Raw genomic sequence first — 26,001 nt, 5'->3', positions numbered from 1 at the left:
AATGAATATGGGTTTATATATGCATATGAAATTTATGGAAAAATACATAAAACATTTATAGATTTATTCCGGGGAAAAGGGATGAGTGGCTGAGAAGATGGGGAAAGTTTACTTATGATACACTTATATACTTTGTGTAATTAAAAAGCATGACATACAGCCATAGGAAAACAAAAGCTTAAGTTTATATATAAAAGAAAAAAAATGAATGACATTTTGGTGAAAATCTTCCCTATATTTTTATAAGGTAATTGGCAATGTTTATAAGGCAACATTTCCTCTCTATCCAGTCCATGGGATAGCCAACGACAGCAATAGTTCCAGAAAGAAAACAGGAGACAGAGAAAGTCACCAAAAAGAGTCAAGAGACCTAAAGAGAATAAGTGTCAAAATTTGTACATTTTACTTGTTCTTGGATGTGAGGAAATAAAGGCAGTTCTGACTAAGAGTCTGAACTAAGACATTCTGAGAACTCTCCAGGCTGGCACAGACTCTGGGGCCAAGAAGCAGAGACTAGGGATGCCCAGGTAAGTAATGGCCATAAGTAACCTAGTGAACAAAATGAATGACCCAGCTCCTGGGGACATAATGACACAGTGCTTTGCTCACCTATTTCCCTAGCCCCTGAATACTCCTAGGGACTAACTCTGATGATAATAATGCCATAAGAATAGTTGGCATGTATCAGGTACCTCCTACCTGCCAAGCAGAGGCTAAATGCCTAATCATATCAATTTATATTATACTATTATTATTCCTGTTTTACATATGGGGAAATTGTGGCTCAGCAAATATACACATGTAACTTACTCAAGGTTGCAGTAGGTGCTGGAGGTAGGAATCAAACCCGTACCTGACTCTAAAGCCAGCCAAGGTCATTGCTAGCCTTCCCCCCTCTGAAGGAAGGACAAGAAAAAAGGTACTCCCTCAGAGTAGGGACAGCCCCATAAAGAGAAGACAGCATTTTTATGCAAAGAAAGGGCCAGAGAGTGTAATGATTCAGTACAAGGACTTTGAAGCCGGATGTCCTGAATTGGAATCCTGACTTTTCCATTTACTGGCTGTGTGACCTTGAGTAAGACATTGAACCTCTCTGCTTCACTTTCCTGAACAGTAAAATCAGAGTAGCACTAAAGTCACCCCTGGCCAGACACAGTGGCTCATGCCTGTAATCCCAACACCCTGGGAGGCCGAGCCGGGTGGATCACTTGAGGTCAGGAGTTTGAGACGAGCCTGGCCAACATGGTGAAACCCCTTCTCTACTAAAAATACAAAATGTAGCCAGGAGTGGTGGCGGGCGCCTATAATCTCAGCTACTCAGGAGGCTGAGGCAGGAGAATCACTTGAATCCGGGAAGCAGAAGTTGCCGTGAGCCGAGATGGCACCACTGCCCTCCAGCCTGGACGACAGAGTGAGACTGTGTCTCAAAATAATAATAATAATAATAATGATGATGTCACCCCTTAGAGTTGTTAGGAGGACTAAAGAAGTTAAGTAGACAGCACCTGGCTCATAATAAGTACCAAGTGATTATGATGAATATTAAGAAAAAGGTGCCCTTCCCTCTAAGCAGATGCAACCCTGCAGGGTGCAGAGCTTGGTAAGTGGATCACAGGCTAGATTTCAGCCTCTCCTTTAGCTGAGTGCCACTGTGCCCATCAGCAATACACAACTCTACAACCTTACATAGGTCCTGCTGAGCAATTAACCTGCATGTACTGGCAGTTCTTCCTCCCACCTTCCCTTCCATCAGTCTGGCCGTGAATCAGAATCACCTGGCACACTTTGAAAAAATACAGACTTTCAGGGCCCTATATTGGCTGATTCTAACACAGGTGGACTGGGCTAAGGCCCAGGCATCTGTACTTCTCACAAGTCCCAGGTGACCAGATGACCCAGGAACAACATGTACCTGGATACATGTTTTTGAAAGTACTCAAAGCTCATCATTCTAGCTGACATTCTGGCTGTCTGAGTTGCTCCTTGAGACCAAGCATCCTCTTTGTCAAGTCTGGTCCCAGGCCTGGGCACACAGAGAAGGGGCACAGTGAACATCTGTGACTCTGCAAGCCAGCCAGCACAGCAGATGGCTGTGTGAACAGGCACAACAGGCTGCATTTGCTTTCACGCTTAAGCGGTTTGCACCAGGGAACCCTCACCTGTAGACTTGGTGTCTCCCATACCCTTGCTTCTCAAAGTGCAGTTCACAGACTAGCAGCTTGACACCCCCTGGGAGCTTGGTAGAAATGCAGAAAACTCCATACCCAGCCCTACTGAGTCAGTTTCTGCATTTTCGCAGGAAACCAAACGGGATCCATATGCAAGTTTGTGGATACGCCCTAGATCCCTTCTCCCTATCCAAGTAAGTTCTAACCAATGGGCACATCTAACCTGTTCAAACAACCTTTGGGGCCAGTCTTCTCCTTCAAACTCCTACAGAGACCCAGAAAAACAGCACAGTCCCTTCAACAGCCCAGACTTGCACTTAGCAGCCAGCCTAAGGCTCCAGGTGAACCTTCACTTTAATAAGTTATTTATTTCTAAGTCCATATTAAAATAAACCTTCCCAATAAATTGAAAAAGAGACACCTCTGGCCTCTGTAATTCCAGGACGTAAAACACCCTCCTCTTTTGTACAGAATTGAGACCCCTGCTTTCCTGCCTAAAGCCATCCAGGGACATCAAACGGTCCAAAGAAAACAAGCGATGTCTTCCTGTTGGCCAAGCTTCAAGTTATCAGGCAGATTTCACACTGCAGCTTGACCTCATTAATCCAAGGCCTATCACATTGCTGTAAATGTCAGTGGAAAATAGCCATTCAGTGGGTTTCCTTCATTCCACTAGAAAGGGACAAAACAGGAAGCTGACAAGCAGCTGTGCCCCAGCTTGGCAAATCCCAAGGGCCCAGCTGACAGCACCTATGCTCCTCTGCCCCAGCCTACTTTCCAGATAAAGACGGGTCCTGTATCTACATGAGTAAAATGCAGTGGTGATGGCAGGAACAATTCAGATAATCTGGGCCCCCAAGCACCTGCTTGGGAAGGAAAACAGAGAGCTCGGTCTGAATGTCTTTGGCCTGAGTTACTAATTGGCTGTTCATCATTCAAGTTCATCTAAATCTCTTCTGCCTATTCAAAATGTTCCACAAGCTAAACCCCTGGGACTCCAGGGGACATAAGGCCTTCCAAGTCCTCATTCATTCCTTTAATGCATATTGATTGTCTCCTGTGTGCTGGACATCATGCTGATCACGCTGGCCAACTGGAGACACACAGCTGAATGAATTGGACACAGTCACGGACCTTATGGGGCTCATCGTCCAGTGTAGTCTTTCTTAACCTCAGCACTATTGATATTTGGGATCAGATAATTTTCTGTTGTGGGGGTGCTCTCCTGTGCACCATAGGATATTTAGCAGCATCCCTGGTATCTACTCACTGGATGTCAGCAGCTCCTCTCCCCCACTATCCCCCGAAAAGTTGTAGCAACCAAAAATGTCTTTAGACATTGCCAAATATCCCCTGGGGAGGGTCAAACTGCCCCAAGTTGAGAACCACAGGTCTCGTGGATGAAACAGAAGACTAAAAGAGTAATGCTCACATATAACCATATAATCACAATTATAAGTACTGCAGAGAAAAATCTGCTGGATATTACATCAATATTATCTACAGCTTGGATGCCAAGCATTTTACATATGATTACAAATCCTTATGACAATTCAGAATTGTGTTTGTTAGTTACTATTTAGCAACTTATTGAAGATGCTAAAAATAGCAACTTATTTCTTCATCTTTATTTCCAGATGAAGAAATTAAGGTTCAAGGAAGTGAAAAAATTTCCCTAGGCCTCAAAGCCAGTGGAGGCAGAGCCAGGATTTGAACCCTGGCCCCAAACTTTGCCCCCATGTAAAAGGAAATGTAAGCCTGTGTTTGGATGTCCTCTGAAACAGGGAGGGTCTGTGGTCATGTGATGCTCTGACCAGCCATCCTAAAAGATTCATTCATTCCTTCCTGGGGCCACCGTGGGGCTCAGCCACCATCTGCCACATCAATCAAGCTGCACATTGCCTGCATCAAGGCACATCTGTGGGCGAAGGAATGCCATTCTAGATTCTGAGACATCCAAGAACACCTCCCCACAAAGCGTCTGCACCCAGGAATTTCCCCAAAGTCAGGTTACATACCCAGAGCACACCCCACTGTGACCCATCTCCAAAATGCCTACTGCCCAGCGCCCAAAGGTACACAAAGCAAAAGAGGCCAGATATTCTGCAGTCAGCCTTAGATTTACAAAGTGTGTGAAGAAGGTGGTGAAGGATAGCACATGGCAACTTTGAGATGCCCCCCAAGACGTGAGTTCCTGTCACTTACAAGCTGCATGCCCTTTAGCAAATTGCCTCACCCTCTGTGCCTCGGTTTCTCCCTCTGTGCAGTGGGGGATAAGTGCATTCATTTCAACGGATTGGTATGAGAATTCAATGGCGATGCAAGTAAAAGACCTCTGACAGTGACTAGCATCCAGAAATGCACTTGGTGCTATATCATGATCAATCAGTGAGTCAGGTCATGACGCTTCCTCCACTTCTACCCTCTTCTCTCAGGTGAGAAACTGAGTCCCAGGAAGAGAGAAACAAGTGCAGAGGTGGGAAAAGCATCTCAAGAAGAGGGAGTGGACCTCTTCTTCTTCGTGCTTCCTGGGTGGAATGAAGAGGGAAGGATGGTGAATGTATGGATAGTTGAGCAGAGACCAGCCCTTCCTCCCATGCAAAAGTTAATCCTGAAGTTTCCTGGACAACCCTCACTAGAGAACCACCCTCCAAGGAAGGTGCAGAGGGACTGCCTCGGGTCAGTGAGTGTTTAATCCTTCGGGGCTCCCGGCAGGATAGCCTCTGCTACCTCCCTGGCCTTGCTTCTGCCTCCATCAAACTTTCTCATGACTCTGCTCCATCAGCAACTCCTCCCACTGCTCTCCAAAAACATCCAGCACTTTTAAGCCTCGGTGCCTCTGCACATGCTGTTCTCCTGGCTAGGGCTGCCCTACCACCTGGAAAACTGTCACTGAAGGGCTCAACATGCTCTCACAGCAACTTTTGCCCACCTGTTATTGGCAATAATAGACTAATAATAGCAATGAGCATCTGTGAGCACTTATTAATATCTAGAAAGCCCAAGCTGGGTTTTTAAGTTTTTTGGTTTTGTTTTTTTTTTTTGTTTTTCGAAACAAGTTACTCTGTTGCCCAGGCTAGAGTGCAGAGGCGCACGCAATCATGGCTCACAGCAGCCTCCACTTCCCCCGTTCAGGTGATTCTCCCACCTCAGCCTCCCAAGTAGCTGGGACTACAGGTGCACACCACCCACCATGCCTGGCTAATTTTTTGTATTTTTTGTAGAGACGGGGTTTTGCCATATTGCCCAGGCTAGTCTCGAACTCGTGGAGTCAATCAGTCTGCCCACCTCTGCCTCCCAAAGTGCTGGGATTACAGGCATGAGCCACCGCACCTGGTCCAAGCTAGGTTTTTTATCCACAGTGTCTCACTTCTCTCCTCACATCATCATCTTAGGGAGGTGGCTTATCTGCTTGAGAGGTAAGGCCTCTGTCCATCCTCACCCAGCTACAAGGTGGCAGCTTCAAGATTCAGACCTGGGTCAGCCTGAGCCATGTGGATCTGCTTGTCACTCTCTCTTTCTTGCTGTTGCAGCCTTTATCCCACAGTGTCCTCATTATCTGTCTCCAGGCCTGCCTCTCCCCATAGAGGGAGAACTCTGAGAGCTGCCTCATTCATCTTGAAATCCCTTGCTAAGCACAAGGGCTGGGATGGAATAAACGTCTTTTGAATGAACCAATGAATCCTGGAAAATGGCAGTCAGCTGAGAAAGGCTAAGTGGCTGCTCACAGACTCCCCGGGGAAAAGCTGGTGCTAGACTCAAGTTCCCAGGAGTGAGCCCCCACCCCCACCCCAGGAGACAGGCTGAGCGGCTTTCCCTGTCCTGATGGCTACAGGCAGAAGAGACAGGGTCGCACTCACTCCCCACCCTAGCACTGGAGGAGGTGGGACCTTTGAGAGTCCAACACAAAGGAGGAAATAGTAGTGATGGTGACAATGATCATTTCCTGCATTCCTACCCACACTAGATGCTGTACTGAGCACTTTCTTTTTTTTTTTTCTTTTTCTTTTTGAGATGGAGCCTCGCTCTGTCACCCAGGCTGGAGTGCAGTCATGTGATCTCGGCTCACTGCAACCTCCTCCTCCCGGGTTCAAGCAATTCTCGTGCCTCAGCCTCCCAAGTAGCTAGGACTACAGGCATGCGCCACCATGCTGCACTAATTTTTGTATTTTTAGTAGAGATGGGGTTTCACCATGTTGGCCGGCTGGTCTCGAACTCCTGACGTCTAGTGATCCTCCCGCCTTGGCCTCCCAAACTGCTGGGATTACAGGTGTGAGCCACTATGCTCCACCCTAGTACTGAGCACTTTCTATGTGTTAATGGTCTCATGGAATCCTTACAATCCCACAAAGTAGGCATTACTGTGATACCTATTTTACAAATGAGAAAACCAGACTCAGAGAGATTAAGTCATGTATACAGGGTCACAGAGCTTTTAGGTATAGATCCCTAATTAAAATTAGACCCCTCTGGCTCCCTCACTCTTCATACTCGTAGCTTTCTGTAAGAGGCAGGCTTGTCCGAGCCCTTCTTGAAGCCCAATTGCTAAGATGCACTCAGGACAGTGAAGGTTTTCCTGGTCTCTGCTGGAAGAGTGCCAGTTGGGACCTCCTGGTCAACAAATGTGACAAGAGTCCTGGGTGCAGGAGGGGTGGTGGCTAGGTTGGGAGAGGGGAGGGAAAGGTTGGGGGGATGGGGTCCCAAGAGTCCAAGCACAGCACCTGAATTCAGGTATGTGCCTTCTGCCTTCTCCTAAACCAGGTTGGCTGCAGCCTCTGTTGCTCCACTTGGGGCATGGAGCTGGTTTTGAGAGGAGCTGAGCCCCAGTTTTCCCATCTGCAAAACGGGAATCAGTAATGCCTACTTCATGGGGTTGTGAGGATTCTGTGAGGCCATCACACATAGGCCTAGTTTCCAAAGGGCTCAAATGGGCTCTGCAGAAAGGAGAAAGGTTCTGGCTTTAAGGAAAAACCACCTGCCTACATCAGTATCCTCTTAGCCCTGTGGCTCAAGCTCCTGAAATGACTTAACAGCTAGATTAGAATTTAACCTCCACTCCGTCAATTACCAGAGAGAGCAAAGTCTGAGTGGGCACAGGGCCTTGCCTACCGTGTCTTTCTAGGCCATGGATGATCTGGAGAGCACAGATGGCACGGGGCCCCTGACACATGAACCACAGAGCCACTAATGAGTGTCACGGTGGTAGGAGACCAAAAGAGGGGAAAGAAGACATTACAGAGGCTGGGAAGTGCTGGAGCCAGGAAGGTTCCAGGACAGGGGAACACTGTTAGGTAGACCCCAGTAGACAAGTAGGCACAGAGTTGACAGTCCAGGGTGGCCTGGTTGACATCTTGCCCCCAGCATCCTGGGGACTCAGCCAGGAAGATGGGATTTGGGTGACAGGTGGGAGAGAAGGGCATGGGAGATTTGTGTGGGAAGGGCCGTGTGAGCAGGCAGCCGGCTGGAAAGATTTGCTGGCCCCCACCGGCCTCCTGCAAGCTGGCTTTTTATGACAGAGCTGGGGGAGGAAGATGTGGAAACTCCCCCAGCCCCGCAGAACCACCCACCAGGGCTCCACTTCTGCACCTGTCTAAGAGAGACACGCCCCACTCAAAGCCAATCCCGAGGGCGGCCAGTATTGGCCAAGGAGTGTTCATCCTCCCGCTCTGCTGCACCCAGCCTCTCCTTCATCTCCCCACAGCCTGGCGGCTGTTAGCCCCGTATCTTAGAGGCAGTTGAGACTCCAGAAGCCAAGTACCTTGCCCACGAGTAGACAGCTAGTCGCTGGCTGGGCTAAGAAGCTTTATTACCAGCCTTGGAGGAGGCCTCCTAGATGGACGGTTTTTCTCCGGTGCTTCACCAGCCGCAGGAAATGGCAGGGTACACAGGGAAATACTCCTGCGGACTGAGGCCGCCATCGGCAGGCCCTTTCCAGGGAGAGCCCTGTGGGAAAGGGCGCCTGGTACCTCCGGGCCCCGGGTCCTCCACAGAGGGTGATTCAGAGGCGGCACCTGGTGTCCAGAGCCGCGGAGAGCTGGGGGGCGCTTCTGACAGTGAGAACAGGGGCCCTTTATGTGAAATGCAATCACATGGGCGCGCAGGCAGCTCGGTTTTCGGTTCCTAGAAGCGCTGATGAAGCCACATCCCTCTCCCTCCGCTCCTGAGGTGCCCGGGAGCACCGGGACCCAGGCCTGGCGCGCGGCAGCGGCGCAGCCCTGGGGTCTCAGGAGGGCCAGATTCAAAGCTCTCCCAGGCTCAATTATCCGCCAAGGGCTGGGAGCTGCATCATCAGCATCTCCCGTGAAGCTGGAGGCCGGGCCGGGGTGGGGGAGCGGAGGAAGGGAGTCTGCATGGGGGAAGGAGGAGGGCAGCGAGCGCCTGCCTCCCGGCTCTCCACCCGGGGCGGTCTGGGCAGCTCAGCCTGGGCACTCCGGGTGACCTTGGGGAGACCCCTCTGGGCGACCTCTCTGGGGCGGCTGCACGTCTCCGCCCATCCTCGGCGCCCGGGGGCGCTCCTCCCGGCCGGAATCGATGAGCCGGAGTCGCCCAGAGGGGAGCGCTCCTGGCGCGGGGGACCCAGCCGCCGGCGCACGGGGCCCTGGGAGAGGCCGGGCGCGCCCCTCCCGGGGAACTAACACTCGCGGGGTCTCCCCGGGCTGGCTGGTGCTGTCAGCCGGATCCTGAGGCGGGGCGGGTCTGCAGGTGGAGGCGCCTGCCTTGGGGATCTTTCCCGCCCGGGCAGGAGCGCTCTCTGCGCCCTGTCGCTGCCCGCCGGAACCAAGCCCCGCCACGCGAGGGGGCGGCACCACCATGCCCGGCCGGGAGAGTGGGCGCGGGGGGGTTGTTTGGTGTCCGCTGTGGCTCCCGCCGCCCGGCATTGCACCCCCGGCAGACGGCGGCCCCATGAGTCCAGAACAGACCGAGGACCCCACCTACCCGCCCCAAGATCGGTCTACGACGGCCGCAGCCAACAACCTGCCAATGCGCCCCCTCCCCTGGCCTCGTCAAGGAATTGCGAGGCCGGAGAGAACGCCCCCATTCCAGCCCGACTCCCGGACCTAGCGCTCTCGGTACCCGTCTTTCCAGAGTCCCCACACTCCCATTTATCTCAAGCTATCGTCCCTTGGCCAAAGCGCCCCGGCCCCCAGCTAGGTGATCGCAGGCTGGGACCACCTCCCCGCCCCATCCTCATCCCCCGCCCTGCGAAGCCGCAGAGCGCAAGGAGGGTGGTGGCGCCGCCGGGGAACTCACCCGCTCTCCCGAGCCCTGCCCCGGGCGGCTCCCGACCCCGGCTGTGTCTGTGGGTCCCCGAGCCGCAGCTGCTCCAGCGGCGACAGAGCTGGCTCTGCTCGGCCGCGAGCCTCCGCGCCGCCTCTCGGCTCCTCCCCCAAGGCGGGGCCTGAGCTCCTGGGACTGGGGTGGGCGCGCTCAACCCCATCCGGCTTGGGAGGCAGCGCGGGACAGGGTCCCGGCGCTCTCGGGTGGGGACCCCTCTTCTGAGCTGCAGGAAGTTGAAACCGGTTGGGACGCGGCCAGGCTTCGGAATAGTTTTCCTAACGCTGCCCCCTCCTCCAAAATAGTTTTCCTAACCCCCACCCCGACCATGGAAAGAGGGAAGCCAAGGACGGTATCCCTGCTCCCATTTGACAGACGGGAATCCTGAAGCCCAGAGAGGAGTGGTAACCTGCTCAAGGTCACACAGAATGAATGCCAGGGCCAGGAACTCAGGGTTCCTAGCTTGAAGGCCTGCGCGGCCTGAGTCTGAAGGCTTCCCAGGAGGTCCAGGGGCCGGCCCTGGCCTTGCGCTGGGGACAGATCTGTGGGGCCAGGTCCCCCAGCTGCTGGGGCCGAGACATGGGGGCTGTGGCCTGCGGCGTGGACTCGCATCATTTCCTCTTTCTGGAAAGAAGGGAGGTGAAGCGCTGGAGGAAGGAAGTGGTCGTACCTCTGCTGACGTCTGACGCCCTTTGAGATGTGCAGGATGAAGATAGGGGCTGCCTCCCTGAGATTTAACGCTAAAAATAAAAAGCAAAACATACCCGGTGGCTTCTGTCACCTCATTCAAGCCTCTTTCTGGGGCTGAAGGCCTCTGCACTCTGTGCACCAGCCTTTCTTTACAACACAATGGGTTTAACTATTTAAGTTGCTGAGAGTCACCCCCCACCATCACCACCCCAGGAAGAGAAGAGAAAGTTCATAAACAAAGCGGAGAAAACCTCCCCAAACATTCTCTGGAATCCACATTTGCTGAACCCTGGCCTTAGAACAATAGGTTTCTCTTCTCCACAAAGGCCTTGTTTCCTGAGCTTTCCCGGCCTACAGATGAGAGCCCTAGGCACCCCAGGGCCAGCCAGCTGGGGAAATTCAGAGTTTAAGTTTGGGGAGTTTGGGGATGGTACCCAGTTAATTTGATTCTCAGCTGTCATGTTTGAGGAACTCGCCCGAATCCTTTTTTTTTCACTAGCAATATTCTTTTGAGGCCACCAGCATCACCTGAGTTTAGTGATTTTCTGTTTGCTCAGTCACCTTTCTTGGGGGAGAGAAAATCTGTGGGTTGAACTTGTTCCAGGCCCCCAGGCCCTCTCCAGGAACTGTAAGCCCCCTTCAATGGCTCCCTGGCTCCCTCTCAGTTCATTAATAATCCAGTTGTGAATGACACTGTTTCAGGAAAAGCAATTAGACAGTAGAGCATGTGGGGAAGACTTAAAGCCATGTTTAAAATAACCCAAGGGAATCATTGTTCTCCGAAGAATGTTTCCATTGATTGATAATGAAGAGCCATGGGCTGAGAGGATGGGAACCCATCTCTCCAAGGCTTGTGTGGCACTTGGGGCCTGTGTTCCTAAAATGAGGCCTTTGGAGGGAGGGGGCTCCCAACTCCAATGTCATGCTGTTCATTCACCTCTCACACTGTGTTCGGTATCAAAAGTTAAAGTAAATTCAGAATAAGTTGGGGGACTCACAAGTCCTGATTTCAAAACTTACTAGGAAACTTCAGTCATCAAGGCAGGGTGGTACGGGTATAAGGATGGGCATACAGACCAATGGAATAAAACTGAGAGTCCAGACAGAAGCCCTTACACTTACTGCCAATTGATTTTCAACAAGAGTGCCAAGACAATTTAATGGGGAAAGAATAGTGTTTTCAAAAAATGGTGCTGGGACAACTGGATATCCACATGCAAAAGAATGAATTTGGATCCCTGCTTCATACTATATGCAACATATAGATCTAAATGTAAGAGCTAAAACTATAAAACTCTCTGAAGAAAACATAAGCCTAAATCTTCATGACTTTGGATTAAACAGTGGTTGCTTAGATATGATACCTATAGCACAAGCAACAAAAGAAAAAAAATAGATAAATTAAAAACTTTTGTGCTTTCAGGGGTATCATCAAGAAAGTGAAAAGTTATGGCTGGGCCTGGTGGCTCACACCTATAATCCCAGCATTTTGGGAGGTGGAGATAGGAGGATTACTTGAGGCCAGGAGCTCAAGACCAGCCAGGGCAACATAGTGAGACTCTGTCTCTACAAATTCTTTTAAAATTAGGCAGACGTAGTGGTTCATGATTGTAGTCCTAGCTATTTAAGAGGATTGCTTTTGCCTAGGAGTTCAAGGCTGCAGTGAGCTATGATGATGCTACTGTACTCCCGCCTGGGTGACAGAGCAAGACCCTGTCCCAAAAAAAAAAAAATAAAAATAAATAAACATAAAAAGAACAAAAAGAGAGTGAAAAAATAACTGTTATAAGCTGAATTGTGTGCCCCCCACCACCCCCATTCATATGCTGAACTGTACTGGTTATAGTCCCAGAACCTCAGAATGTAACTGTGGATGGAGATAAGGTCTTTAAAGAGGTGATCATCTTAAACTGAGGCCCTTGGATGGGGCCCTCATCCAATGACTGGTGTCCTCATAAGAAGAGACACTAGAGATGCGCCACACAGAGGAAAGACCAGAGGAAGGCACAGGGAGAAGAAGGTTAATTACAAACCAAGGAGAGAGGACTCAGGGCTGGGGGACCAGACCTGCCAACACCTTGATCTCAGAATTGTAGCCTTCAGAATTGTGAGGAATAAATTCCTGGGGGTTTGTTTGTTTGTTTGTTTGACATAGAGTTTCACTCTGCTGCCCAGGGTGGAGTGCAGTGGCACGATCTTGGCTTACTGCAACCTCCACCTCCCAGGTTCAAGCGATTCTCCTGCCTCAGCCTCCTGAGAAGCTGGGATTACAGGTGCATGCCCCCACGCTCAGCTAATTTTTGTATTTTTAGTAGAGTAAGGGTTTCACCATGTTGGCCAGGCTGGTCTCAAACTCCTGACCTCAAGTGATCCACCCGCCTCGGCCTCCCAAAGTGCTGGGATTACAGGTGTGAGCCACCGCGCCCAGCCAATTTCTGTTGTTTAAGCCACCCAGTCTATAGTATTATGTTATGGCAGCCTTGGCAAATTAATACAATATCCCACAGAACGGGAGGAAATATTTGCAAATCATATTCCTGGTAAGGGACTTATATCTAGAATATATAAGGAACTCTTACAACTCTATAATAAAGAGACAAATAATAAAAAATGGGCAAGGAGCCTGGGCAACCTGGCAAAACCCTGACTCTACTAAAAATACAAAAAGTTAACTGGGCATGATGGCATGGGCCTGTAGTCCCAGCTACTGGGGAGGCTGAGGTGGGAGGATTGTTTGAACCTGGGAGGCAGAGGTTGCGGTGAACCAAGATCACACCACTGCACTCCAGCCTGGGCGTCAGAGCGAGACCCAGTCTCAAAAAAAAAAAAAAAAAAAAAAAATGGCCAAGGGATCTGGATAGACATTTCTTCAAAGAAGATAGATATACACATGGCCAAGATGCTCAACATCATTAGCAATCAAGGAAATGCAAAGCCACAATGAGATACCACTTCATACCCACTAAGATGGTTATAATAAAAAAGATAGGCAATAACCAGCATTGGTAAGGATATGGAGAAATTGGATCCTTCATACATTGCTGGTGGAAATGTAAAATGGTGCCGCTGCTTTGAAAACCAGTATGGCATTTCCTCAAAATTTAAAACATAGAGTTACCAGATGACCCAGCAATTCTACTCCTAGGTATATACTCAGGAGAAATAAAAGCATACGTACACAAAAATTTGTACACAAATGTTCATAGTAGCATTATTCACAACAGCTAAAAAGTGGAAACAACCCAAATATCCATCAAATGATAATGGATAAATAAAACACGGTACAATCCACTATTACTTGGCAATCAAAATGAATGAAGCACATGCCACAACGTGAATGAACCTTGAAAACCTTGTGCTGAGTGAAAGAAGCCAGTTCCAAGGCCATACACATATTATATGATTGTATTTATAGGAAATGTCCAGAATAGGCTGATCTATAGAGACAGAAATCAGATTGGTGATTGTCTAGAGCTGGGAGGGGGTTATTGGAGGCAAATGGGGGGTGACTCAAAAAGAGTACCAGTTTTTCTTTTGGAGGTGATAAAAATTTTTAAAATTGATTGTGGTGATGATCACACAACTATGGATATATTAAAAACCACTGAATTATATACTTATAAGCCAGTGAATTGTATGGCATGTGGATTATATCTCAATAAAGTTTTTCCAAAAAAAAAGTTAAACTATGCTCTCATCCTCCACACCTCTCTCTCCTGTCCAAAGGCAGGAAAGTCTCTTCCTTTATTTTGGAGGTCATCTGTGGTACCATCTGTAGTAAGACATTAAGGGACAGTCCAAGGCCACTGAATATTCTACGAGGCTATGGGAAAATGTTTGAGGGCCGCCAAATAAATAAATGGGCTCCAACATACAAAATCTAAACACTGATGTTTAAAAATATAGAGTTAAATGTCAACATAACTTTAGGTCAACCGGTCAACAGCAACTAAGTAAATTCATAGTTCCATAGAAATTATACAGAAGGTAGGCTGCGCACGGTGGCTCACACCTGTAATACCAGCACTTTAGGAGGCTGAGGCAGGCAGATCACGAGGTCAGGAGATCGAGACCATCCTGTCTAACACGGTGAAACCCCATCTCTACTAAAAATACAAAAAATTAGCCGGGCATGATGGCGGGCGCCTGTAGTCCCAGCTAGTCGTGAGGCTGAGGCAGGAGAATGGCGTGAACCCGGGAGGCGGAGCTTGCAGTGAGCAGAGATTGCGCCACTGCACTCCAGCCTGGGCGACAGAGCGAGACTCCGTCTCAAAAAAAAAAAATTATACAGAAGGTAGAATTTGGGTGAATTATATAGTTGCTATGAGGCAAGGTGTAGAGATTCCTGAGTCTGTGAAAAATGAACTAATTCCAGTGTTTAAAGGGATTCATTCTAGAGGTTATCTGAACCAAGGTCTTTTGTTTGTTTGTTTTTTGAGACAGAGTCTCAGTCTCTCACCCAGGCTGGAGTGCAGTGGTACGATCTTGGCTCACTGCAACCTCTGCCTCCTGGGTTCAAGTGATTCTCCTGCCTCAGCCTCCTGAGTAGCTTGTATTACAGGCACCCACCATCATGCCAGGCTAATTTTTGTATTTTTAATAGAGACAGGGTTTCCCAGTGTTGGCCAGGCTGGTCTCAAGCTCCTGGCCTCAAGTGGTCCGCCCAAAGTGCTGGGATTATAGGCGTGAGCAACCACGCCCAGCCTGAACAAAGGTTTTTGTTTTTGTTTTTTTTTCTGAGACAGAGTCTCACTCTGTCACCCAGGCTGGAGTGCAATGGCATGAGCATAGCTCACTGCAGCCTCTGGCACTCAAGTGATCCTCCCATCTCAGCCTCCGAGTAGCTGGGACTACAGTCGCATGCCACTAGGCCCAGCTAATTTTTTTTTTTTGAGACTGAGTTTCACTCAATTATTTTTACTTTTAGTGCAGATGAGCTCTTGCTATGTTGCCCAGGCTGGTATTAAACTCCTGAGCTCAAACAGTCTTGCTGGAATTACAGGCATGAGCCACTGCACCTGGCCTGAACTTGTGGTTCTTAATGTCAGCCTGTGGGCAGGTGCTAGGCTGGCTACATTCATTCATTCATTCAACAGATACTTAGTCTAATGCTAGACCCAGAATAAGCCTTGATAGGCTGCCCTTGTCCCCATGCTGCTACTCCTGATGATGAAGATGATAGCTCCAGGCCAGGCCCAACCAACAGAAGAGCAGGAAGTGCAGAGGGTTCAACTTGGGTTCAAGTAAAAATGAGCCAAGAAGGAGAAAGGCATCCCAGGTAAGAGTTCTGGCTCTGGCATGAACTCGCTGGGCGGTCATTTCCTCTTCTGAATGTCGGTTTCCTGGTCTGTACAATTCTGATTGTACAATACTTATAAGTGTTTGTATGTGTGGTTTTTTCCCACGTCCTCATGCTTTTGTGGGAAGTGACTTTTACCTCTTTTGTAAGCTCCCCAAGAGCTGTTTGCACGCAGTAGGAGCCCCATAAGTAGGTGGAAGGAGCCCCAGGCATTTAAGGCTAGTGGTGAGCTTAACCTGTGATGCTGTGAGGATAGGGGTAATGAAGAGTGGGACAGACTGGTTTTCAATTTTTTTTTTTTTTTTTTTTGAGAAAGACGCTCGCTCTGTCGCCCAGGCTGGAGTGCAGTGGCACAATCTCTGCTTACTGCAACCTCCGCCTCCTGGGTTCAAGCAATTCTCCTGCCTCAGCTTCCCGAGTAGCTGGGACTACGGGCGCCTGCCACCACGCCCAGCTAATTTTTTGTATTTTTAGTAGAGATGGAGTTTCACAGTGTTAGCCAGGATGGTCTTGATCTCCTGACCTCATGATGCACCTGCCTCGGCCTTCCAAAGTGCTGGGATTACAGGTGTGAGCCACCGCGCCCAGCTGGCTTTCATTTTTATATTCAATTTATGGAGAATCTTGTGCAGTGGCTCTCAGTCTTGGTGGTACTTTGGAATCACTAAGAGGTTTTAAATTTTTCTGATGGCTGGGTTCTACCCCAGACCCTTTGAATCAAAATCTCTGGAGGTTTATTTTTAAACATACATACAGATCAAAAGAACTCCCAAGGCATGTTGAAAATGCAACTTCACTTAACTTAGCCAGGATTAAGAATCACCACCTAAGTCAGTGTTTCACAAGTTTTGGTGACCACAAAGTGGGTAGGGAATGGGAGAGGGAGTTTAGTCCATTTTCTGTGGCTATAAGAGAGTACCTGAGACTGGGTAGTTTATAAAGAAAAGAGGTTTATTTAGCTCACGGTTCTGCAGGCTGAGAAGTTCAAGGGCATGGCCCAGGCTTCTGGCAAGGGTTTTCCTCTATCGCAACATGGTAGAGAAGGGAGAAGGTCAAAAGGGAAACAGACATGTGCAAAAAGGGGAAACCTGAGGACTGTGCTGGCTTTATGACAACCCACTCTTGTGGGAAATAATCCGTTCCTGCAACAACCATTCCAGTCTCCCCAGAGCCAGAACTCACTCACTACTGGGAGAACAGCACCAAGTTATTCCTGAGAGATCTGCCACTATTACTCAAACACCTCCCACTAGGTGCCACGTCCCCAAACCTTCATTCTGAAGGTCAAATTTTAACATGAATTTTGGTGGCAACAAACAAACCATATCCACGGTTGGCAGGATGGTAGGGGAGAGATAGTATTAAAATCCTCTTTCCTGGGCCTGTCCTTTGCACCCGTTTCTCATTCTTTGGTGTACGGGCCTCAAAATATGCATTTTAGCAGATTCTAATGAATAATATGCCTTAGCTAATGCCTTCAGCTGCCTTGGTAGCAATGCCTCATTCTCCTGTATTCCTTATGTTGACTTAAACGGGGTTTCAAAAATTCCAGGCAAAGAAAAGTCACCTGAGGCACTTATTAAAAATGCAGATTCCAGCCGGGCGCAGTGGCTCACACCTGTAATCCCAGCACTTTGGGAGGTCAAGACGGGTGGATCACCTTAGGTCAGGAGTTTGAGACCAGCCTGGCCAACATGACAAAACTCCATCTCTACTAAAAATACAAAAAGTAGCCAGGCATAGTGGCACATGCCTGTAACCCCAGCTACTCGGGAGGCTGAGGCAGGAGAATTGCTTGAACCTGGGAGGTGGAAGTTACAGTGAGCCAAGATCGCACCATTGCACTCCAGCCTGGGCAACAGGGCAAGACTCTATCTCAAAATAAATAAATAAATAAAAATGCAGATTCCTTTTTGCAACCACCAATATAATAATTGATTGAGGGAACAACAACCATGAACAGCTGCTACAGCCATTGAGAAAAAAGGTATTGGGTAACAGAATAGTCACACTCTTCAAAACATCATGCCACAGATCATTTACTAGTTAAAAGGGGAAAATGTACCTTTACAACAGAGAACTCCAGTGGTCTCTGCCTTAAACGCGAGATCACACAGCATCACCATAGTGGGACAACCTGACATTGTTCGCCCCCACTGTGATGCAATAAGATATACTCAACATCTTCTATGTCATATTCTTGCCAAAAATACTTAACCTGATTTTAATCATGAGGAAAATTAAGACAAATCTAGAATGTGGGGCATTCTAAAAGCCTAGACTCTCTTTTTAAAAGTTAATATCATTTTTTTATAGTGGCAGGGACTTATCCCAGATTGAAAGAGATTAAAAGGACACAATAAAAAGTGCATAATGCGTGCACCTTGATTGGCTCTTGGACTGAACAAGTAAATAGCTATGAAAGAAATGTTGTAAACCACAGGGAATTTAAATATTATCTGTACATTAGATGACATTACTGGATTGACATTACTCTTCTTAAATATGACAGCGGTGTTCTGGTTGTAGTTATGGAGGAAAAGGTCCTTTTTTGTTGTTTGTTTTTTGAGACAGGGTCTCACTCTGTCACCCAGACTGGAGGGCAGCAGTGCTATCACAACTCCCTGCAGCCTCAACCTCCCAAACTGAAGCAATCCTCCCACCTCAGACTCCCAAGTACCTGGGAGCTATTTTTTTTTTTTTTTTTTTTGAGACAGAGTCTTGCCCTGTTGCCCGGGCTGGAGTGCAGTGGGGCGATCTCGGCTCACTGCAACCTCTGCCTCCCAGGTTCAAGCAATTCTCCTGCCTCAGCCTCTGAAGTAGCTGGGACTACAGGCACGTGCCACCATGCCCGGCTCATTTTTTGTATTTTTAGTAGAGACAGGGTTTCACCGTGATAGCCAGAATGGTCTTGATCTCCTGACCTTGTGATCCATCCGCCTCGGCCTCCCAAAGTGCTGGGATTACAAGCATGAGCCACTATGCCTGGCCCACAACTGGCTAATTAAAAAAAAATTTTATACAGACAGGATCTCCCTATGTTGCCCAGGCTGGTCTTGAACTCCTGGGCTCAAGCAATCCTCCTGCATCGGCCTCCCAAAGTGCTGGGACGATAGGTGTGAGCCACCACACCTGGCCTAGGTCCCTATTTTTAGGAGATGCTTGGTGAGGAGAGAGTGAGGGAGGGAGAGAGAGAAAGCAAAAATGAGCCAAAATGTTAACAACTGGTGAGTCTAGGTGAAGGGGGTTCAGGTGTTCCTTGTACTTTTCTTTCCATTTCTCTAGATTTGATATTTTTCAAAATAAGAAAAATTGTGAGGGAATGCAGATTCTCAGGCCCTTCCCCTTGGACATTCTGATTCAGCAGACCTGGATGAGGCCTGGGATCTGTATTTTTAAAAGAGTGCTCAGGTGATTTTTACCTGGGGTAAGTTGCCACCATCTCCAACATTGTGCCCAGAAGTCCCCCCTCAGCAACCTGTGCCGCTTAATGCCTTTGGTCTTCATGTGCCTACTGGGGTATTCCCAGCCCTGCAGCATATCTTGTCCCTACACCTGGCCTGCTGTTCCCTTCCTCTGCTTAGCCCCCAACCTCTTTCAGGTCTCGGCTCAACCATCACTTTCTCAGGGAAGGTTTCCTAGAGCCCACTCAGCCAAACCCCCTGGTAGTAGCTCTCATAACCCCAGGGACCATTTTGTACATCGTTGTGGCATTGAATATTAATCCTGCTTCTCCCATTAGACAGTGTTATGGGCTGAACTGAGTCCCACCACTCCCAAATTCCTATGTTGAAGTCCTAACCCCCAGTATTTCAGCATGAGACTGCATACAGAGATAGGGTCTTTCATAAGATGACTAAGGAGCTGGGTGTGGTGGCTCACACCTGTATTCCCAGCACTTCGGGAGGCTGAGGCAGGCAGATCACTTGAGGTCAGGAGTTCAAGACCAACCTGGCCAACATGGCAAAACCCCATCTCTACTAAAAAATGCAAAAATTAGCCGGGCGTGGTGGCAGATTCCGGTAATCCCAGCTATTCAGGAACCTGAGGCAGGAGAATCACTTGAACCTGGGAGGTGGAGATTGCGGTGAGCCAAGATCGTGCCACTGCACTTCAGCCTGGGTGACAGAGAGAGAGTCCATCTCAGAAAAAAAAAAAAAAAAAAAGAATAAAAAAGAATAAAAGAAGGTGACTAAGGTCAAATGAGTTCATATGGGTAGACCCTAATCCAGTAGGACCAATGTCTTTATTAGAGGAGATTTGGAGGCAGATAAAAGACACTGTGAAGACACAGGACGAAGACAGCACCTACAAGCCAAGGAGAGAGAAAAAGAAGGCAGCACTGCTGACACCTTGATCTCAGACTCCTAACCCCCAGAATTGTGAGGAAATTGTCTGAGCCGCCAAGTCTGCAGTATTTTGTTATGGGAGCCCCAGGACATTGATCCAGTGAGTGCCACCCTGCGCTCTGATCAGACACCAGGCCTTTTTGCTTAACACGGATTCCCAGTGCCTAACATAGCCTGGCATATAGGAAGAGCAAGGACATTTTTATTTATTTTATTTTACTTTTTAGAGATAGGGTCTCACTCTGTCATCTGGGCAGGAGTGCAGTGGTGCCACGATAGCATCATAGTTCACTGTAGCCTTGAACTCCTGGGCTTCAGTGACCTTCTTGCCTCAGCCTCCCAAGTAGCTGGGACTACAGGTGCCATCACCACACCTGGCAATTTTTTTTTTTTTTTTAAGGCAGAGTCTTGCTCTGTCGCCCAGGCTGGCATGCAATGGCATGATCTCAGCTCACTGCAATCTCCACCTCCCAGGTTCAAGCAATTCTCATGCTTCAGCCTCCCAAGTAGCTGGGACTATAGGTGCGCACCACCATGCCCGGCCAATTTTTGTATTTTTAGTAGAGACGGGGTTTTGTCATGTTGGCCAAGGTGGTCTCGAACTCCTGGCCTCAAGTGATCTTCCAGCCTCGGCCTCCCAAAGTTCTGGGATTACAGGCATGAGCCACCACCCCCAGCCACCTGGCTAATTAAAACAAAATTTTTTTGTAGAGATGGGGTCTCACTATGTTGCCCAGGCTGACTTCTAACTCAGCCTCAAGCCCTCCTGCTTGGGCCTCCCAAAGTGCTGGGATTACAGGTGTGGGCCACTGTGCCTGGCAGCAAGAATTTGTTGTAGGGATGAAGTGACCCTGCTTTAGGAGGCTGGTGGAAGTGTTTGGAGGATAGAGAAATATACTCCTGGCATACATCAGGGCTTTAATAAACAGAGCTTGAAAATGCAGCAAGACAATATTTTGGAAATTACAAATGTGGGTTAGGTTTCCTTCCCTTCTGCATTTGTTTTGTTGCGCTGCTACTGTGGTTGCCCTCGCTCTCACCCATCTCGCGATTGTCACTCTTTGCCTCTGGGGAAGGACAGATGCCAGCGACAGCAAACAAAATTGTTCCTCAGGCCTGAGTGGCAAAATTGAGCCTGGAACACCCACAGCCCAGGAGGCAGCCTGAAAGCCGAAGCGCTTTTCATGTGTTACTGCCTGGAATAAGAGAGGGAAGGTCTTTTGAAATTCTAGAAACCTATGCTTGGAAGATATGTCATCCCTCGGTATCTGCAGAGGACTCTGGTTCCCAAAATCAGTGCGTAAAATTTCAGGAGTCCTGCAGGATTCCGGCAAATATGGTATCTTCCATCCGCATTGGGTTGCAGATGCAGAACCCATCCATATGGGCAGCCTACTGTATTTATTGAAAAAAAAAACCAAAAAACCAAAACTGTGTTTAAGTGAACCTGTGCACTTCAAACCCATGTTGCCTAAGGGTCAACTGTACATAGGCAAAGCCTGAAGTGGAAAGGCAAAATGTCTATCCCCACACGACAGATGGGTTGAAGAGATGCTCCATTTCTGAATTATCAGGGAAATGTAAATAAAACAGTTAGGAGGTATAGGTCACATCCATCGGAAAGGCAAAATAAATATAAATAAAATAGTCTCTCAATACTGCGGTGGGCTAAGACTGTGTAAATGGAACCCCATGGGGTAGGAGGAACCAAACCCTGGTGCAATCCTTTTGGAGGGAAATTTGGCATTATTTGGGAAAGTTGGGTACTCGCGTCCAGTAATACAGCAGCTCCACATTTAGGAACATCCAGCTAGGAGAAAACCTCCCACCTGTGTAGAAGACAAGTCTAAAGATATTCATTAGGCCTTTATCTGCAAAAGGCCAGCAACATCCTAAATGCCTACCAAAGGGGGAATGGATAAATGGATTCAGGAGTGCTTTAATATCGCAGAATTCTAAACAACAGAGAGAATGAACAGAAATAAAGCTGCCTGCATCAACATAGATAAATCTGAAAAACAAAATGAGTTGGGAAAAAATGCAAGCTGCAAATGAACACTTACAGTGTGATACTTTTATATTTATTTATTTATTTACTTTTGAGATGGAGTTTCACTCTTGTTGCCCAGGCTGGAGTGCAAGGGCACAATATCGGCTCACTGCAACCTTCACCTCCCGGGTTCAAGCAATTCTCTTGCCTCAGCCTCCTGAGTAGCTGCGATTACAGGCACCCACCACCATGTCCAGCTAATTTTTTTTTGTATTTTTAGTAAAGACGGGGTTTCACCATGTTGGCCAGGCTGGTCTCCAACTCCCGACCTCAGGTGATCCACCCGTCTCAGCCTCCCAAAGTGCTGGGATTACAGGCGTGAGCCACTGGGCCCGGCTGATACTTTTATATTTTATAACCACAATAGCATGCATTTGTGATACCCAGATTTGCACTAGAGGCATAATAAATGATAGGCTGGCTGTCTTCACTAGCCCTACAGCCCTAAGACTGTGTAAGTGGAACCCATTGGGGTGGGAGGAACCAAACGCTGGTGCAGTCGTTTTGGAGGGAAATTTGGAGGCCTGAGTAGCATACTTCATCTTGCTCTGCACTACTGTGGATGACACCATAGGAATTCCCTTGTCTTCTGGCTTCTTGTAGGAGATAAGAGGGCAGAAGTGAGGCCATGTGAGTTGGCTGTGTCCCTCTACTGAAGGCCACAGCTTCTACTGCTGACCTTCTTCAGGCTTTGGTAGGTGCTCACACCACTTGCCTCAGTTTCCCCATTCATAAAATGGGTATGATAAAAGTAACTATCTCCTAGGTGCATTATGTGGACTAGATAAGCGTAGGCACTTGGTGCAGTGCCTGGTGGGTTATAAATAACTCAGCAAAAGTTAGCTTTTATTGTTATTAATCACACCCTTTCTCCATTCCTACAAGGAACTCCTTCCCCACTGCCCCCCCTTTTTTTTTTTTGAGGCAGAGTTTTGCTCTTGTTGCCCAGGCTGGAGTGCAATGGCACAATCTCGGCTCACTGCAACCTCCTCCTCCCGGGTTCAAGCAATTCTCCTGCCTCAGCCTCCTGAGTAACTGGGATTACAGGCATGCGCCACCATGGCTGGCTAATTTTGTATTTTTAGTAGAGATGGGGTTTCTCCATGTTGGTCAGGCTGGTCTTGAACTCCCGACCTCAGGTGATCCACCCGCCTCGGCCTCCCAAAGTGCTGGGAATACAGGCGTGAGCCCCCATGCCTGGCCCCTTCCCCCCTTTTTAGACATGAAAATCTCATGGCTTCCCTTAATATTACTTGACATTCCAGAATACAGGTCTGAAAGCAATCCTTTTTCATAAAGCATGGGACTACATGTGCTTAGGAATTTCACAATTTTTTGAATTTTATAAATGCAATGTGGTGGGTGCATAGAGTCTATATCAGTGATTCTCATATGTGAGCGTGAGTCAGAATCTCCAAGAGGGCTTGTTAAAGCACAGAGGGCTGGGCCACACTCATTCCGTAGGTCTGAAGTGGGGCCTGAGAATTTCCATTTCCATTTCCCAGTTGATGCCAATGCAGCTGATCTCAGAACCACACTTTGAGAACTACTGCTATTTTACATCCTTAGAGGGGTCTAGAGCAGCACCCCCAAATCAAATATTATTATTTCTACTGTGGGCTGGGCATGGTGGCTCACACCTGTAATCCCAGCACTTTGGGAGGCCGAGGCAGGCAGATCACCTGAGGTCAGGAGTTTGAGACCAGCCTGGCCAACATGGTGAAACCCAGTCTCTACTAAAAATACAAAAATTAGATGGGTGTGGTCGTGGGTGACTGTAATCCCAGCTACTGGGGAGGCTGAGGCAGGAGAATCACTTGAACCCGGGAGGTGGAGGTTGCAGTGAGCCGAAATCGTACCATTGCACTCCAGCCTGAGCGACAGAGTGAGACTCCGTCAAAAAAAAAAATTTAAAAAAATTTAAAAAAAATCTTACTGTGAAATGTTAATGAAAGACTATAAATAGCCTTAAGCCAGTTCGGATTAGATTTAGCTACTGAGTAAGCTTTTATAAACTGATGCAAACACTTTGAGTTTGCAGAGAATTTTGGATTTTGGAAGAGTGTAAGGGATTGTAGACTTGTAAATGAAATTTCATGACCAAAGATGAAAGCATATTAAAAAAAGTAATGTTCGAATATGCTTTTTAAAACTACACTTGATCCACCACCATCAGGGATTATGAATGTGGAATGAATGAATGAATGTGAATAAACTCTTAAGGAAGAAGAAAGGGCGAAACAGTGGGTCTTGCATAGTTTCTATTGGCCACCAGGTGGCAGTATCAGGTCTCTCTCAAAGTTGGGGAGTGCTCGGGAGAGGGGCGTTCTATGCTGTTACGTCAAAAACAGAACCAGGCTGTGGGTAGCTGCTCCATCTAGAAGAGCCCTTGGGAGTTGCTATTGCTTTGTATCCAACTACTCCAAAACTTAGAGGGGTAAAACAACCATTTCATTATGCTCATGAATTCTGTGGGTCTGAAATTTGGAAAAGGTGAAGCAGGGATAGTTTGTCTTTTCCACATGTCCCGGGCCTCAGGTGGAAATACTTGTTGGCTGGGGGTGACTCACCAGCTGGGGGTGGGGACGTGGTGGGGATGACTCAATAGCTGGGAGTTGGAATCATCCGGAGGTGTCTTCATTCACCTGTCTGGGTATTGATGATGACTGTCAGCTGCAACCCCTACCAAGGGTCTCTCTGTGTGGTCTCTCCATGAAGGCTAGCTCAGGCTTCCTCACAGCATGGGCTAGCCTGGGCTTCCTCACAGCATGGGCTAGCCTGGGCTTCCTCACAGCATGGGCTAGCCTGGGCTTCCTCACAGCATGGGCTAGCCTGGGCTTCCTCACAGCATGGGCTAGCCTGGGCTTCCTCACAGCATGGGCTAGCCTGGGCTTCCTCACAGCATGGCAGCTGGGCTAGCTTGGGCTTCCTAGTATGGTTGCTAGGCTAGCTCAGGAACAACATGGCAGCTAGGCTAGCTCAGGCACAGCATGGCTGCTGGGCTAGCTCGGGCTTCCTCATAGCATGGCGGTTGGGCTCAAGTGTGAGTTTCAAGGAGAGGAGAAATAGGACACCCTTTGATGGGAGGGATGTCAAAGTCAATATATTCGTTTGCTAAGGCTGCCATAGCAAAGGACCACAGTCAATGTGACTTAAGCAACAGAAGTTTATTCCTCAGAGTTGTAGAGGCAAGAAATCCAAGATGGGGTGTGGGCAGAGTTGGTTTCTCCTAAGGACCCCCTCCTGGGCTTGCAGATGGCTGTCTTCTCACTGTGTCCTCACATGGTTCTTCCTCTGTGTGGCACATGCCTGGTGTCTCCTCTTCTTCTTATAAGAACATAGTCATACTGGATTACAGCCCCACCCTAACGCATTCATTTTAACTTAATCACCTCTTTTTTTTTTTTTTTTTTTTTTTGTCGAGACAGAGTCTTGCTCTGTTGTCTAGGCTGGAGTGCAGTGGCATGATCTCGGCTCACTGCAACTTCTACCTCCTGGGTTCAAGCGATTCTCCTGCCTCAGCCTCCTGAGTAGCTGGGACTACAGGCACACACCACCACACCCGGCTAATTTCTTTTGTATTTTAGTAGAGATGGGGTTTCACCGTGTTGCCCAGGCTGGTCTCGAACTCCTGAGCTCAGGCAATCTGCCTTCCTCGGCCTCCCAAAGTGCTAGGACTACAGGTGTGAGCCACCGCGTCTGGCCAATCCCCTCTTTTAAGGCCCTATCTCCAAATGCAGTCACATTCTGAGGTACTGGACTTCAACGTATATATTTGTGGGAACATGATTCTGCTCCTAACAGCCACATTGTCAGACGATCATGTGATATAGGCGATATCTGTCTTGGGAAAATGCGGTCTGCCATGGCACCCGTCCTCGAGGCACACTGCACACACCGATGGTGTCGCAGTTGGTCACGCACATCATTCTCAATCCTACCTCCACGCCTTTGGATGCACCGCTCTCTCTGCCTGGGATGCCCTTCCCTGCCCTCCTCTAACAGGCCACTCCTAGTCACCTATCCAGAGCTCTCTGCTCATCCAGAACATCCATGACCCTGCCTCCTATCACCAATGTCAGGGACCATGATGTTTATCACCACTCTTGTCACATTGATCACTAGCACCACCATTTATAGACTGCTGCTTTGTGTCAGGCTAAGCTCTTC

The 26,001-nt window shown here is 48.4% G+C and overlaps 1 protein-coding gene across 2 annotated transcripts in view; it reads right to left on the bottom strand.

Annotated features, from left to right (window-relative positions):
• The window catches only part of PPP1R16B (protein phosphatase 1 regulatory subunit 16B), a 118,178-nt gene extending 108,310 nt beyond the window's left edge, over positions 1–9,868 (bottom strand). The window contains exon 1 of one of the 2 annotated variants that reach the window (XM_016937910.4): positions 9,420–9,868. The gene's annotated coding sequence lies outside the window, so the exon portion shown is untranslated. The remainder of the gene's footprint in view (positions 1–9,419) is intronic. The other variant, XM_063802505.1, reaches the window with a different exon arrangement.
• Between the last annotated feature and the right edge of the window lie 16,133 nt (positions 9,869–26,001).

The sequence above is a fragment of the Pan troglodytes genome, chromosome 21 (assembly GCF_028858775.2).
Source record: "Pan troglodytes isolate AG18354 chromosome 21, NHGRI_mPanTro3-v2.0_pri, whole genome shotgun sequence".
NCBI lineage: Eukaryota > Metazoa > Chordata > Mammalia > Primates > Hominidae > Pan > Pan troglodytes.
This window is presented reverse-complemented; position numbering and strand designations above follow the sequence as displayed.